We start from the raw sequence: 16,778 nt of genomic DNA, 5'->3' as shown, positions 1-16,778 counted from the left end.
GCAACAGTCGATGTCTGTATTTAACAAAAACGTGCGTATATTTCCGTAATCAATGATATTAAGTAGTTCTATTATTACATCAAACAACAAAAGTCGTTGAAAGCTTTCCAGACCGCTAACGTCGTTTGTCACAAATTTCCCAAGATTGAAGTTCCTCGGCGAACTCCAGTGCGAATCTACGACTGCTCTTGACGTGCCTGCCAAAATTGAAGTTGCTCGGTAAATTTGACTTCGCTGTTGACGACGCAGTCGTCATCCGTTTTAATTTCCCCCGTTAATCTCGAGTCGTTCATTCCAAGCAACAAGTACTCGTCGTTGATTCGCGACAGAACATTTCGCCATCCATGTGAATCGTTTAAATTACCAGACACAGTAAAATACCAATAAAACAGACGTAAATTGTTGGAGCTGTATATAGAGTGGCGGAAACGAAGTCGCGTGGTTCGATATTCGGGGCAAACGGTTCTGCAGGTCGTGCAATATTAAGGGGTAGGCCCTTGTCGGTCCGACTGTCGAAATTGAACCGGTCGAATTCATGCGACAACTTTGAACAAAGTTCCGAACGACAACGGGCCTCGCGAACTTTCGATGTTAACCTTCGAAATTCGCAAGCTGGAAAGCTGTCGTTTCTTCGATTCTACGCCTTGTTCCTCCTATGGCCCGCCATTTTTCCCTCTTTCGCATTTTATTCCTGGCGAATGGCAGCCAGTCTGTGCCGCGCTTCCCTCGAAACTGTGTAATTAAAATTTAACAGCACGTTCTCGGAATCGCCGGCCGGAAACGTCCCTTTCGAGCGGCTGGCTTTCAACAAAACGATCCGGAACGGTTTCAGACGACGTCGTTGATCGTGCACGGAGATCTATCCCTATTAAATATTTCTTTCTGATTTGCATGGCGAAGGTAGACGATCGAATTCTTATATGTACCGTAATTCAATGATGAATTTTAAGAGGCTGTACTGTTTGATTCAGCAAAATTGTCTAGAAGGAAATAGGATTGAAAGATTAGAAGATAAAGGACTTATAAGGTATCTTCAACTCTCAATCGTAATGTGAGACTTTCATGGTCGTAACTAATTAGATTAATGAAGAGAAGAATCGAAGATACTATATGGGATTGTGCATAGAGTGATAGAATAACCGAGATCGACCTCGTGTACGTTAGAGGCTTCATTTTGGCTAAACTGGCTAAAGTAAACGCTTGGCTAAACACCGAAGTTTCTCTTATGCTATTGAGACAAGAAACAGATAGTTAGATTGTGATCTGTTCTAAATTGATACACGTAGTTAGATTGTGATAGAAATGTTACATAGAAATAATAGTTTCTTTAGGGTGGACAAATCAGAGGAACGTAAGAGTTTCGTTGGATGAATTCACTTTATAGATGTATCGTCGCGATCGTTTTTTTATATCTGCCAAAAATACTTCTGAGTTCGGTAGGAGCAACAGTTTCCATCTTTATGGTATCAAGTGCGACTGTAAATTGACCGAAGTAATAATTTACGTTCGTGTAGTGCATACCGTGGAAACTTCAATTTTCCAAAGTGCCAGACTTTCTTCCAAAAGCGACTTCTAGTTTCGCAGAACAGCACTTCCAAAAATTCTGTAAATGATGAAATCGTTAGACCGGTACGCTCTACAAAGCCACTTTCATTCCGGCGAAACTCCTGACGCACGCGAAAAGTATACGTTGGCCAGCAGCGAGAGAGCCAGGCTACAAAACGAACGTTCCCTTTGTCGGCGCGATGGCAGATGCAGGGAAAAAAGGTCGTTCCAGAAATAAACACGAAACGCAATGGAACTGTAAAACGAAAGCTCGACATTGCCACTACAAAGCGCGTCACCTTGTTATTCCTTTTCTCTTGTCGCGACTCGCGTATAAACGCGAACGATAACGAAGCCAGGTCAGATCGATATCTGAGCGACAGGGTTGGAGATTGGAATTTACCATTCTTTTATCGAGTCGACGAGATACAGAGGGGTGATGGAGAGGAACGAACGGAAACGAGGGTTAGACTGACCCCAAGCAAGGCCAACGAACAACCCTCGAACTTTTACCTGGTGGCAACTTGGAAATCCTTTTATTTGCTCGCTTCGTCGCGGCATTGAACGTACGGGGAGCGTCGATGGTGTCAGGATTAAGTAAGGGCTTCGTCGCTTGCCCCCGCCATTTGGCTAGGCTCGGAAGACACGAAATAAAATCGTAGCACGACGGACAATGATAAAAGGGCTGAGAACGAATCAAAAGAACCAAATTGCTGGTTTTCTTGCTGTACACTCTCGTTCATAAGTATTGGGTTATCTGGGTTCTCTTGTATAGGTGAACTACTGCCATTATTAGTAAAATTGTACAAGTTATGAATCATTATGAATTATGATTTAATAGAATATCTAATATAAATATCGTCGAAAGCTTTGAATAATACGAATATGAAAATTGACTGGGACGATGAATGGAGCCATTGACTAATTAACTCTGTCTATTCAAAAATAGAGAAGCACGAGGATGTCACAGATATCTTACAAGATTTACTTTGGAATTCGCGAATATTTGTATTATCTGCTTATGACAAATAAACCTTTACAAGTAATTCGATTACTTTTTTAAGAAGATCAACGTTAATGTCGCATCTGAAAAAATTTGCAAAACGTGGAATTGATCAGTTTGACTTCTGAGATTCTTATTACAATATCGATTAGCTACGCGAGTTCTTAATGCTTCAAAGAAGGTTTAATAATTTCTCACTGATTAACTGTCAGGTTTACCTTGTTTGTTCCTAAATGTCCTAACACTTCTGCACAGGGCTGTACCTTGGAGTTTCCCTCAACGAACCGGTCACGAGGCAAAGTTCTTTTTACCGCGCTATTAACTTGGCCCTCCCTCAGGAGATCGAAGAGATTCATGTAAAATTCATCCGAAGTTACCGACATTAGTTCTTCGATCATAGCCACGGTTACAGAGGAAATGGACTTTTATGAAATTTATTCTTTCGCGGTCGGAACGTACGTAATTTTCATTGGAGCATCCCCTTTTCTTTTAATTTCGAAGCAATTCCTCGTTTAATTCCTCGACCAACACTTTTTCCGCATTAGCCGGATTTTTCTGAACGGCTACGCGTTTTTTTTTTTTTTCAAAGTGACACGCGCGAATCACCTCGCTGATCGTTTTTTCCTCTTGTTCTCTGTTGCAGATTGCATGGCCTGAGGACTCCACAGAGGAAGCGAGAGCCGAGCGTCGCGATGGGGTGAAAAGGTTAGTCCGACCACTTAAAACTTCTCTATCCGAGTATTTACCGCGTTACACGCGGTTAAATGTCTCGCGTGCGGATGCTCGCGTTCTTTCACGACGCTCCACGTTGCGACAGCTTCCCTCGTTTCAATGCTTTTTCTTCGGGAATATCTTCCCGCGTGGATTAAGTGTATATTTAGAATTACTCGCGAGGAACGTAGGAAATGGCATCTTTATGCCGGGGAAATGAATGGATTTAAAACGTTCCTAGCGCCCTTGCAGTTTTTACTATAATACCAGAATGAAGTATTTTCACTAAAAAATGCATCTATAATTTATATTCTTCAAGTATGGACCAGGTTTATGTTGACAAACCTTTCACGATTCTCAATTGTCTACATTTTTTTCACAAATATTCATCATTCCTAATATTCTGATCTTAAATCAGCAGGAATATTTGCAATAATCAATGAGTAACGTCATTGTCTCATCGCTAAATTTTAATCGCTTAAGGTCGAATTTTTGTTGTTGCAAAAAATTATTCTTTATCGAAACATGTATTTTTTTCATGTTTCACGATGAAGTAAAATTAGGACCATTTTTACAAAAAACAAATACATTCATCGTTCAGTTAGTAAATAACGGGATACGGCAATTTAAAAGCATCGAAGTTAATAATTAATAATATACTTGTTTAACATTAGGTTTAATTATCCACGCAAAGAAATTGTGTTCGATAGAAACAAATTGTATGTATCGTGAATTTTGAAACGTAGGAACGGATCAGATTACAAGTTTGAAAGCATAGAAACAAATCCTATTACAAACTTCAAAATATACAGGGTGGTTGGTAACTGGAGACTAGACTAACTAGAATGGAATAAAATAGTAACTAGAATAAAAATTTTTTTTTATTTTTTTTTTAATTTTTCCATCGAGACAACGATCTACAGTGAGATCCGTTATAACGTACCGGACGCGTACCGAGCGAAAATTCAAAGTAGATTTTCTCGAAAACAAAGCCTCAAAGGAAAAACTTTTATTCTATATTTTCTTTTTTCGCGTAGAATCATCTCCTTTCCGCTTGTACCACCAGTTACCAACCACCCTGTATAAAAGAAATTAGATTATAAATTTCACGGCACAAAGACACATTATATCAAGAAACAAATTTACCTAATTACAATTTCTACGACGATATCTAAAGAATTTATTTTTTATATAAATCACCCACAGATCTCGGAAGCCACGTGTACAGCTACTTAAACGCATTCGAAATTCCTCGCACGGTTCACGAACAAAGAAACGTTGATGTCGTTGCTGGACCCGCAAACATTTTCTCCGTGTTCCCTCTTTGATCCCTTTCCCGTAGGGCTTTGTTAATTTACTCCCTCGTGTTATCCTTTCCGTGTTGTCCGTCACGATAACTCCTTGATCCTCTCTTTGGCCGTGGCCCCTCAGCGCCGGACAGTTTCGTTTCCATCGAGCTGTTCGGGACTGTTTACTGAACCCTCGAGCATACGAGATCCAGGACGGGTTTTCGAAACTTACGGTATGAATGTCTGAAGTGTAACGAAAGGGTGAGGATCGTGCTTTCTCGCGCTGCCAGCCGGGGACAAAGATCGAAACAGAAGCGGACAGTTATTGTTGCTAGAATCGGAGGAAGACGGAAATAATGGTGTTAAAGCGTCGCTGGAACGACGAAAAGTTTCGCTCGAAATTGAGCTTGTAATGTCTCGCTAAACTTCCTTCTTTCGTCGTAAGTCTTGGTTTAGGTGAGAAGAGAAGACAGAACATCGATATTTCAGTTATTCTTCATAGAATAAATTCTCGTTACATTCAAAGAATTTACTTCGATGATCAGTTGTTGAATAATACAGTGAATATGAAAGTTAAGCAAGTTTTGGACGAAAGTAGTACAACTTTGGTTAATAACAATTACGCGTATACTTTTGAAGGAAGTGATATTAAACGTCGTTTTCATTATTCATAAGCCCACGAGTTATGGCGTCAAAGTTTCTGGTGAAACAGTCAGTTCATTGGAAGGATGAGCTTTCCACGGGTTTTCTAAGTGTCACTTAGCTAGGAAAAATTTCACGGGCAACAAGTGCCTTGTAGTCTCCTTTAAACGGCGGTTCTTGCCACATCTGCATAATAGGATATCTCACTGCGAGCCGTTGGTCCGAACAAAGAGGCCGGTAATTGCATGATTCATCTTACTTGCATATCAGACCTCCTGGAACGTGTAATAATTTCATACCGGTGCGAGAAAAAAAATGAATTACGTCGTGTCCACGGACAGGAAGGGATCTACGTTACGTTTCTCGTGATAACGTTTTAATTCATATCGTAATATATACTTAAAATACTTTGATAAAATCTCCTCCCGTGCTAAAAGGTTGACCCGTTAGACACACGAAATGAAGAACGCTTCATTCACGATTAATAGTTTCGTTTAAAATATGATACGAATAATTAAACATGTTTTTATGTCGTTTGACATTTCTCACCGATCGTTGAAAGTAATTCCTTTGAACGTTATGGTGTTACAAATAATTTAATCAGAACTAATTCCTTAAATCCTCGCAAACCTTCTAGTTACAGTTCCTCATCGAAGTACCAACAGAATAAACAGCAAGAGTTTACGGCCAGACGCTTGAAGAATACAGTCGAGATCGACCCAATAATCCGATCAGTCTCCACCACGTACTCTGCTATTTCCTCTTTTTAAATCCAATTAACTATTGATCGATAAGAACATCTTAAACACTTGGTATTTCCTCAACGATAGGAGAACAAGCTTGGAAAAGTAAAGGTCGAAAAATCGTTTCACGCTTGACGTCTTAATTCTTTATTCGAGCATCTTGAATTCATAATTGCCCACTGCTACGGATAACGGGCACTGAAACCCACGACACGACGGGGATCCAGCGTTTCTCGTGGGCGATAGCTGACGGAAATTCAGACCTGTTCTCATCCTCCGTAGCCGCGCGAGAATATTTACCCGAGCACAGTGTTCGTCGCTTTCCGCGCTAATAAACCGTTACCCCTGCCAGCGTCGCTAATTACTCGACGAACGAAGCCTTCGAGCTGCCTTCCTTGTCTCTACGCTTACCCTCTTCTTGCAAGACGTTGCAACGTTCTGTCTCTCTTTTTGAATCTCGCGCCGTTTTCAGCTAGCAGCCTCCTTATTTCCGTTTCCTTCTGCAAGAGACCTTAAGATGCTCTTGGTATTTTGTTTCCAAGATTATTTGAGATTACTCGAAGGTTTTATGAAGATTGTATAAGGTCATGTTAAGAGCGTTAAAAGCTAGAGACCATGTTGGGCTCATTTCACGATCCAAGTCAATTGGAAGTCATTTCCAGGAGGATCAAAGTCATTGAAAAGAGTGAGAAAAACGCATCAGGTGCGTATATGTGGTGTTTGAAGCTTATTTAAGATAAATTTGAGGTATTTCTTCAGATAGGTCACGGTTTACTCAAGATATAATCAAATTATCGAAGAACATTGAAGGTTCAGCTTGTGCAAAGTTAATTTTAGGTTATTTGTACATCGTTCAAAGGTATTTTAAGCTATTGTCAAATTCAGATATTCGAAAATTCAAAGATAAATTCTCGATCGGTTAAAGGTTACTTATAGGAGAAAGAGATTTTATCTCATGGAACATAAAGCTCGTCAAAATCGAATAAAATCAACGATATCAATGATCAGTGAGAAAGTTCTATGTTATCAATTATAGCGTGAGCGTAAAATATTAACGCATTATATCTGATCGTAATCGATTGAGCAACTTAATGAATTATGCCTAACCAAATCGGTCTGTCGTCGGATAATCAAGCGTCTTCGGAATCCGCAATCTCTTTCGGGAGTTATCGCGGGCGAACGAGAAGAACTGGGTCGGAACTTTCGCAGGCAGAGTGCAAGAAGGACGAGAAAACGGAGTTAGTAGGAGAAATAGAAATTAGAGAGTACCGAGGGGCGGAAGACGTTCAACTCGAATAATTAAGGGCAGCGGGAGGCGGTCGGGCACCTTTAATTCGGTACGATGCGCTCGTTAATATTAAATTCAGTCGCCAGCGAAAGAGAAGTCGTACCCTCTCCTTGCTAATTTCCTTTCGCCTTGAACTTATGTATTATGAAGAAGAAGTCGGAGTTCTGAGATACCTGACGCGTTCTTCAACAACCTGAAACTATAAACTATCCTGGCCGTCCGACGAAACTGGCCGGGAGATTTATTAAAAAAATTTCATTGCGTCTTCTTTTAATGGAGAAAGTTCGTTCAAGCTAGATCTGTGTCGAAGAGAAGAAAGCAACGAAGCAAAGAGAATGTTATTCATAAACGGAAATTCTTCGTTCGACAGTTGTAATATCCGATGTACAGTGGCAGGCAAAGAAAGTTTTGAGTTATATTTGTGTTTAGGAATATTAAAAATTGTTGAACTATATTTTCAATAACTTTTTGTATTATCTTCGTTGCATCAGCACTGGTATTTAATCCTGAAATCATCAAATAATCACAAGATCAAAAATTTTGAACCTGGCAACCTAATCTTGAAATAAAACACAGAACATTTCAAAGATAAAAAATCACTGAGAATCGATTAGACTAGCTCGAAATTCTTGGCTCAACGATTATAATATCTAACCGAAATCCAATTTTTGTCAACTTCGACGCTCTATCATCGTACATTCTCGATCTGTAATCTTCCTCATCTTGAAATAAAATACAGGACTTCCAAAGATAAAAACTCATCGACATAAAGATATCTGTCATGTTCAAAATCCTTTCACAAACCGATTCCCGGTGATTTATACAAGTTGAAAATCCCACAGAAAATTTCAAAGTATCCATATCCACTTGTACGAAACTAATACATAGAACTTCCGAAAGTGAGAAATCATAGATAAAAAGATATCTTTGCCGTACACTATATTTCCGTAGCGTATGGTTCCTTTCGACTTGACGAAGATCGAGGTATCCATCGCCCGAGGGTTGGAATCGTCGAAAGTTGAAACGATCGCAACAGTGGCTTCTTCCCTGTCCTGTTTCACAGGATATTCGCGAACATTCTTCTACTTACAAGCATGGGGTCGTTAGTCTCGGATTCCCAGAGGGTTTAATTAAGAGGGCGTGTTGTCGGTAGCTGGTCGTTGATCAATAGCTCAAGGGTTGCCGTCTATCTCTTCAGCTCTCTTTGTCCTTGTCTGTTCGTCGTGCTCTATTTCCGTCCTTGCTCACACGTCCCTGCGCTTCGTCCTTGCCCGTCTTCCTCCCCCCAGTCTTCGATTTCTCCTAGCTCGGACACTAATTCTCGTCGAGCCCTTTGATGTTGTCGTCACCGTCGTCTGCTGGAAGACGCTGTCATCACGTCGTCACGAATACAGTCGACCTATCGCGAGATCACTGACGTCTCTAGCCCTCTTCTTTTCGTGAGAAATTAAACGCCACTCCATCTTCCTTTCGCTTATTTCGACGACATTTGGATGTCTCATTACGGAAGATACAGAGTGCGTCGTGATTGATTGTGCCGTGAATTCTTGTCTTTGGGGTATTACATTAGTCTGATTGAATTCGGTGTGGTACGATGACCATTCTTCCCTAGTCTAATTGGGGTTGGAATTTTGGCATTAACGTAGCTTTTGGAATTGTTGTTATTAAACTATCTTTGGAGGGTTGGAATGCATAGAGGTTATAAAATAGTTAAGTGTAATTAGGTGTATTGAAAATAATTCTAAAGCGTAAAATACAATGCAACACAACATAACTCGAAATTGTTATTCAATAATTAACTTAAACTTAAACGCATATTTTCTTTTATCATTTCCTTCGCTCACTTCGACAAAAATACGAAAATACTCTCAAGACGTATCCATCCACGTTTACTAGAAGTTTTCCATGACTACATCTCTCACGTGCTAAACGTCGGTTTTTACGCAAAACTTCATTTGGATCATACTTTGAGCTCAAATCTTACATATTTCTCTCACATATTTTTGCATTCAAGATATTCCTCTGTTTAACCATGATATGTTAAAATACACCGTTCTAATTACTAAATGATATGAAACGAATAAAATTGTATTATCTAATCAATCAAATTTACAAATCAAATTTGTAGCATTGCTATCTTCGTTATCGCGAACGCTTGCTCATCTTATAAAAACGTCATCTCGTGTTGGTTCGACGTCGCCTCCTTGAACGCGGACGTTTACGACACGATATTATTGGGAATATCGTGGGGAGACTTCTAGGCAGTCGTTAAGAATAATAAAGCCGCACCGTTCGAAGTACCAGCTCTCTTTCTATCAGTTTTAATGGCAGTTCCTATTGGAGCTGACAGCCTCTGGTCCCGACGTCCTTCACCACCGTCGGCCACTCGAGAGTCCGTTTTAATGGACGCGTCGGCAAACGAATATCCCCTTACGTTCGCTTTATGGAAGTGTGCGGAGGGTGACCGCTTATTATCCCCTGTATTGTAGCCGCAATTTACCTTTGTCCATTGCATTCACTCTTCTCGGTCATCTCTGCACGATAAAAGAGCATACACACTGCGTCTTTCGATTCTTATAAGGAGCGTTTTTATTGCCATCGTCGATTATTTTAATCGTCTTTACGATGTCATGAAGACGTTACTTTAAATTTCATCCACACGTTTAGGGGCGAATTTGGATGATTCGCAATCCTGCGTTTTTTAATTCACGATTATTGTTAATATTTCTAAAATTTCTTTTCGATACTAGATACCACAGATTTCATGATTATTCGAGATTTCAGTGCAGATTTTTGAGTATCTGACTCACACGATTGTCATTAACATATCTGAAAGTGTTTTATTTTTCATGTCTTTACGGAGTATCGCAAATTTCACGATTATTCAAATTTCCAACGCAGTTCTATAAGCACCGACGTCTTTCAATTTGCAATTATCACTGATATTTCTAAAATTCATCGATGTCTTTTCGCTATTTATACGTCACAAAATCCACAATTGATCGGGACTTCATCAGAGGACACACCCGTTCGAACTCATCGGGAATTCGGGTACGTCCGCAGAACGAACGAGCTTGTTTTTCGTCGAGGCAGGGTAGAGATCGATAAACCGTACGGGCATGTAAATCACGGTACGAGCCATTTGCAAAGTTCCGCAGTCGGCGTGTGCTTGTTGTCAAATTAATCGGCAAACTCATACGGTGGCTCAGCAAACCGTGCGTCTCCTCGTGGAAACGTTTCCAGATTGTCCGCCACGAGCTGCCGATCGCAATGTTCTAAACCACTTAACCGCGGGCCGCGGCAGAGCGGTTAGACGAGCATCGAAAACGTAGCCGTGTGCCGCCAACGAAACTCCCGTAGCGCTGCTAAATCCCGGGGACTTCCGGAATTCGCGGTATCACCGTTCATCCCTGAATTCAGGATTAGCACAGAGACTCTGCGTCTATCTCTTCCCCTCTTCCTCCCTTTTCCTGTTTATTCACGAATCAAACGCAAGTTTCCGCAGCAAGAAGAAATGCGCGTTCGTTTGTTACCACAGCCAACGTTAAGTCACACGAAAAGCGAATATCCTGGTTGGATAATTTCTGACTTACTTACCAACCATCGAGCGATAGAACAATGGAATTGGACAGATTAACTTCGGATATAAACTCCGCCGTTTCTGTTTTCCAGCCATGGATTTGTCTTTTGGCGAACGATCTGGTTTCAGTGAAACGGCAACGCGTTTCGCGTTGCGCAACTTGAAATCAAGCGATGATCAGAGGTTCCAAGGAAGAGTTGATGATATACGTGTAGACTATTTACTATGCGACATTTGCCGGAATTGGTATTTTAGCTATAAAACCATTGCTAGATGGTCGCTAATTATCACGGTTTATTGGTGTAGGCGAATTAGACGTGTTAGGAATTAGGGTGGTTCAGGTGTCTTCTTGAACAGGAGGGGAAATCGCTTCCAATACGAACTTCCATATTGGTTAATACATGGAATATTCGATCGAGATTCATTTTCGTGGATTGGTCTCTTATAAACGAAGAATATTTACTCTATCGATTAAAAGTTGTCGATAGGACATGCTCTTATAAGAAATTGTGTTTTTAAGAATACAAGATTTGTTTCAAACTCGACCAATCTAATCGTGACACACGATATTCCATTACAGTGCTGACGAAATTTCAAATGTTTCAAATAACACGGATAATAAATTCACGAGAGGCTTCTGCAAATATTCGATCACCTGTATCCCATATCAAAATCCAGCTTCATATTCTCCAACAATTTTCAATCACCGACGAAACATCCATCATCTTCTTTAAAAAGAACAAACCTCCCAGTCACGATATCAAAGTGCACGCACAAAAGAGCAAGGAAAGTCGGCGTTACAAAGGAACATCGAGGTTCATCGAAGCAACTTGCACGGAGTCATAAATCGAAGTTCCCCTTCGTAGTCGCAGGAACACGAGACTATCGGTACAACAGAAGCGGAGGGAGACTGGCGGGGGAGGGGGTTGGTTCCGTGCACGCAAAACAGTAGTGCACGTTCGTGTACCTCTGAAAGGGGTCGTGCAGAGACGAACAGAAGATAGGGATATTAATCCGCGAGCAACCCGCCACCCGACGAACCCTTTAGACTCTGTTTGTACCGGGTGTCCCGCTAAAACCGAGAGCCACTCGCCGCTTGATTTACGTTCGAAGTCGCCGCGAAGTTCCAGCGAAGCAAGCCACGAGTTTACTAACCTTTTTGGCACGTTCATGGCCTCCTGACTAATTGCGCCGCGCTGCTTGCTAATTTCCACGCTTATCAAGACTGGCACGTTCAACCGTGGGTCTCGCGCGAATCTCGCTACCCACAGTCTCCTTAATAATAAGTAACATCGTTGGTGAAGCGTATTTCCCGCGGCGAACACCTGCTGGATAGGTGTTTTGCCTATGAAGACAACGTTACGCGGTATCGTTTTATGTAGCTTCTTGGTGTCTTGGAAAAGTTCATTCAAGCGTTTGAGATTTCTGAAAGCTGTTCAACTGATTAGACGTTTAGGCTGATGACGTAGGTTATAGGTATGGGATTTTTTCTCTTTTTAGAAGATTTCCAGATGATGAAGTTATTTCGAAAATGCAATTTTCTTGATGATTTTGTATTAATCTGTAACTTGTCATTCGTGTTGATAATCGTTTCCATGTGATAGTTTCTTTATTCGGGGATCCTCTATCTTCGTACATATCGTTCAATTTTTCTCCAGAATACGTTATATCACATTTAGGTTTTTTTAAATTTCCACTTTCGTATTTTGCTCAATTTTAAGAAATGTTACAAAAAAAAAAAAAAGAAAAAGAAGTATCGAATCCCAAGTATCTTAAGAGGGTTGAAAAGCCACCCTTAAGACCACGTACTTCTATACCTTTAAATCACACACCATTTTCTTCCATTGTCAAGATATATTATTTGATCGAATAACAGAGAGCGATCGTTAAAAAAACATAATGCACGATATATCCCGGTACGAATTAACGAAGGAATTAATATCTTAGCAAGCATACGGTGGATCCGGCCGTGATGGTCGATAGAAGGGTCGCCAGGTTTTCCATTGTTTTTTCCCTTCCTCTGTGGCTCTCCCCTTGGTACTCGCGAGAGACCACGTGATAAATGAATTGGATGTAATCCGAATGCCCATTGTTTCGCTTTAACGAGGACCCCAACGAACACGTGGAAACGTCGACGCCTTTAAACGAGATATTACAGCCCGTTACAGACGTTTCTCTGTGAGGTCCGCGAACGAACAAAATTCCCGACGAAGTAACGAAATACCGCCTTTGTACGCAATTCGGTCGATTCTCGCGACTTCCGTTCGACTCGCGACTCCGAGATATCCACGTCGAAGGAATCGAACGATTTACCAGAAATAGAAAGCTCTTTATTCACCCTTTTCAGACCCCCTCGATCGATGATAGTTTTCTATGGAATAGAGAACGGAATGGAATAGAAACGGAACATCTTTCCTCTTGCCTTCGATGAATGTTATTCGTTGAGCTGCTAAGCTAATATTTTAGTTGCTCGTCGAACGTTGAAAGAGTTCGTTGGTTAACCCTCAGCAAATGAAATTTTATTCGCTTCCAGGAAGAAAAAAGATTATGGTTAGTTATAGTTCTGCAGCTTTAATTTCAGAAGTTGGAAATTATACTTGATGCGACTAGTGTTTGATATCAGGCTCAATGATGAAATATAACGTTGCCACGGTGAGATTGCGGATGGTTATGTGGATTCGTATTTTTACACAAATGAACCAGCAGTTAAATGAAAATTTGTACGCTTTTCTAAATATATTTTGCGCGTTTGAATTTTCCATAAATGCATAAATATCAGCAGTTTAATGATGAATATATGAAATAAGAGAGAGATATACGCATATACGTTGCACATTTTTGTTCATACACGATTTAATTCATAGGAACAGATATCATTTATAAATGAACCGCGGGTGTGTTTTTATAAATTTATACAAAATTTCAAGATGCAAAAATTTACGGAATGTATGTAACGTAAAAAAGATAGATAAAATATTTAAAGTAAGCCGCACAGTATAATATTTAGCAGCTGAAATAAATCTTTATTTAAATTTAATTTTTTTCAGTATGGATTGACACTAACGTCCGCGTTCTATTTATAAATTGCAATGAGAATAAACCGTGGAACATCATGAAAGCGTCGAGTTGAAGGGCACAGGAAAAATGAAAAAGTACGAAAGTACGAAAGACATGAAAACGAGGACTACGTGAACCACGCGACGCCTGCAAATAAATGAACATTCGTTTGTCGAATATGAGTGTCCCGCATCAATGGTGCACAATTTCGATGAACACGCCAATTCGTATCGTGAAAATTGTTTACGAATCGGCCGAAAAATGCTCCGATATCAACGTAATGTGTCGGTTCGGGCTATTGCGCGGAAATAAAATGTTTTCTCGGAGGACGGGAGCATATGCGAGAGCGCGAGGGCTAAATTTATCGGCTTTCCGCGGCCGGCCTCCGCGAATTTCGTGGCTGTCGCGCTATTTTCTGGCCGTTCCGCTTTGTTGAAATTATTCGCGAGGAAGTTGCCAGTGATATCGTCGAGAACAGGGAAAAAAGCCACGGGAGGAAGAGAGAATCAAGTGGATCGGTGAAATAACTCGAATCGCTCGACGATAAAGCGGTCTCGTGACTTAATTGCTTAAACGCGACGCGCCACATTCTCTTCTCTACCGTTTCTCCTATTCCTTTTTCTCCTTTTTTTCTATTTTATAAAAAGAATTGGTCACGGGAACATTTCCATAGTTGTCGAAGATTACACAGGAAAAGTAGGATGAGTTTATTTCTGTTAATTTGCTAATTTTGTAGCGCTTAGCGGACAGAAATAAGTGTATTCTATTTCCATATAAAATAGTCAAAGACGGAAATAACCTGATAGTTTTAAAGATATTTCATAAGATTTTGAAAATTGGCAGTAAAACCATATAAATATCAGTGGCAAATAAATCATTGGCAAATAAAATATCAGTTTAGTTATTACATTAACTTAAATCAATTAATGTCGGCCTATATAATCAATGCAAGGAATGTCTTTGAAGTATTTCTGGCAGCGATTTAAGTAGATGTTATTACAGCTAGTCATTGGTATAACGTGCTGTCAGATATCTTGCTGTCCCTCTCGAAGAATTTTGAAGCTAAAGTTAAATTGAAAACAAGACTTCGTTACAAGTACAACCTGTCTTTGTTCAAACGCAACCGTAATCCTATCAGGAATGTGACACGGTATTATAGAAGAAGAGTCCATGCCACGATACAGCCAGATCGTAAAATCAGTCAGAAATTAAATTGAGTTTCGAACGTCGGAGGAAGGGAATTGACAGAAATATACGAAGACAAGAACCTCGATCAAACCTGTACGGAGAGAAATTTTTGATACGAAATCAATATACCTCGTATAGTGGATTAAAAGAAAATTTATATTATATTTCTACTAAAATCTCCGCTTTATAAATAATCTGAAATAAATAATCCCGGCTTGTCTAATTATAAATAAAGCATTATTGGTTACAAGTCGTTGTATTTAAAACAGAATATGTATAATGTACGACGTTATAAGTGGGTCAGAAACCTAAGACATCAGTTAGTGTCGCTTCTTGATAACTTAATTTACGACCTCGTTATATCTTAGGCAGTACTGTATGGCTAAAAACATAGTTTTGTTCCGATTCTGGTACATAAAAATTGTCGCTCCAGTAATCCGTTTAATCGCATCGTAGATAATAAAGATGTTGTTCTATAAACGGCGAGGCAGAAAATGGAATTAAGGAGCAATCTTTATAATCGGTGTCGTCGCTCGACGTGGCTCGCAATCGAATTTCAGGGTCCCCTCCTCGTAAGGATGTTATTCGATCGTAGAGTTGGCAGCAATCAGAGAACCTTAATGACGTTAACGAGGCTGTTAGATAGCTAGGGTTCCTCTGAAAAATTTTCTTTGTGCTGCTCGGCCGACAAATAGATACGTCATTCGAACAATCCACGGTTAAATAGAACGTACGGGCCAAAACTACGTGAAGGAAAGGCAAGTTCGCCTGGAAAATGGGATAGAGTTTGCCCTGGCCTCTTCAAAGAGATGCAAATGAGCTAAAATACAATTCGAATGGAAACTGTATGTTGTGCACTGTTGCCATACGAAAGGACGATGTGCTGGCTTTAAATCACATAAACTAATTAATTCGCTTGATTCTCGTTCGTACGATTAAGGGGAGAGAAATGCCAGACCCAAAAACATCATCGATCAAACGAAACGCACCAGTGTGCGCCTGGTACCGGCTATGCAGTTTAATACGCAATCATTCGTGCGGCATCGTTCGTTTATAGATTCGGTGACGACAGTGTTCGTTCGGTAATAAAGGGGTGGCGGCCGCTGCAGGAAATCGTCGATCACCATAAAATCCTCCCTAACAGTTCCAAGCGACCGGCAATTGCTTCCAAGAATTACAACCGTGTCTTAGTCATTACGTCTTACGTGGAATATGTTCCGAATGAAACAGTGATTCGCCAATTAAGAGTCGCGTGATGCTTGCTATGATTCATAGTTGATCGCGACTGATCGAATTTGAAAGCATTTACACGTGCAATGATTTAAGTATTTGAATACTTACCATAGGAAATCTCTATACGTAAATTATTTGTTACACAAAACATCTGGAAATTTCATTAGTTGTGACGAGGCACGAGATTGCCACAATTATATCAGTATTTGAAACTACTCTGAAAATGTATGTAGCAGGCGTTTGAATACTTTTATGAGCTACCATACGTGTCGAGTAATATCTCGAGGAATCTGAGGTGTAGCTGTTATCTGAGATACTTGTGTAGCTGCTGGCTGTAGATGTCGCTGCTGGGGTACTGCTATTTTTCTTCTAATTTAGATGCGTGGAAGAAAAATCGGATACGGGCGCCGGGATTCGAACCCGGGTCCCGAACGTTTGTAACCTAAGGCGCTAACCACTGCGCTGTCGTCGTCCGACGCTAGTTACTGTCGAGTGGTGG

At 40.4% G+C, this 16,778-nt stretch overlaps 1 protein-coding gene across 2 annotated transcripts in view; it reads left to right on the top strand.

Annotated features, from left to right (window-relative positions):
• The window catches only part of LOC117214510 (bifunctional heparan sulfate N-deacetylase/N-sulfotransferase), a 366,996-nt gene that overhangs the window by 30,181 nt on the left and 320,037 nt on the right, over positions 1 to 16,778 (top strand). For both annotated transcript variants that reach the window (XM_033460676.1, XM_033460673.1), the window contains exon 2: positions 3,192 to 3,253. The gene's annotated coding sequence lies outside the window, so the exon portion shown is untranslated. The remainder of the gene's footprint in view (positions 1 to 3,191; positions 3,254 to 16,778) is intronic.

The sequence above is a fragment of the Bombus bifarius genome, unplaced genomic scaffold, assembly GCF_011952205.1.
Source record: "Bombus bifarius isolate JDL3187 unplaced genomic scaffold, Bbif_JDL3187 scf7180000009200, whole genome shotgun sequence".
Lineage (NCBI taxonomy): Eukaryota > Metazoa > Arthropoda > Insecta > Hymenoptera > Apidae > Bombus > Bombus bifarius.
Note: the sequence above shows the minus strand (reverse complement) of the source record. Positions and strands in the feature narration are given on the sequence as shown.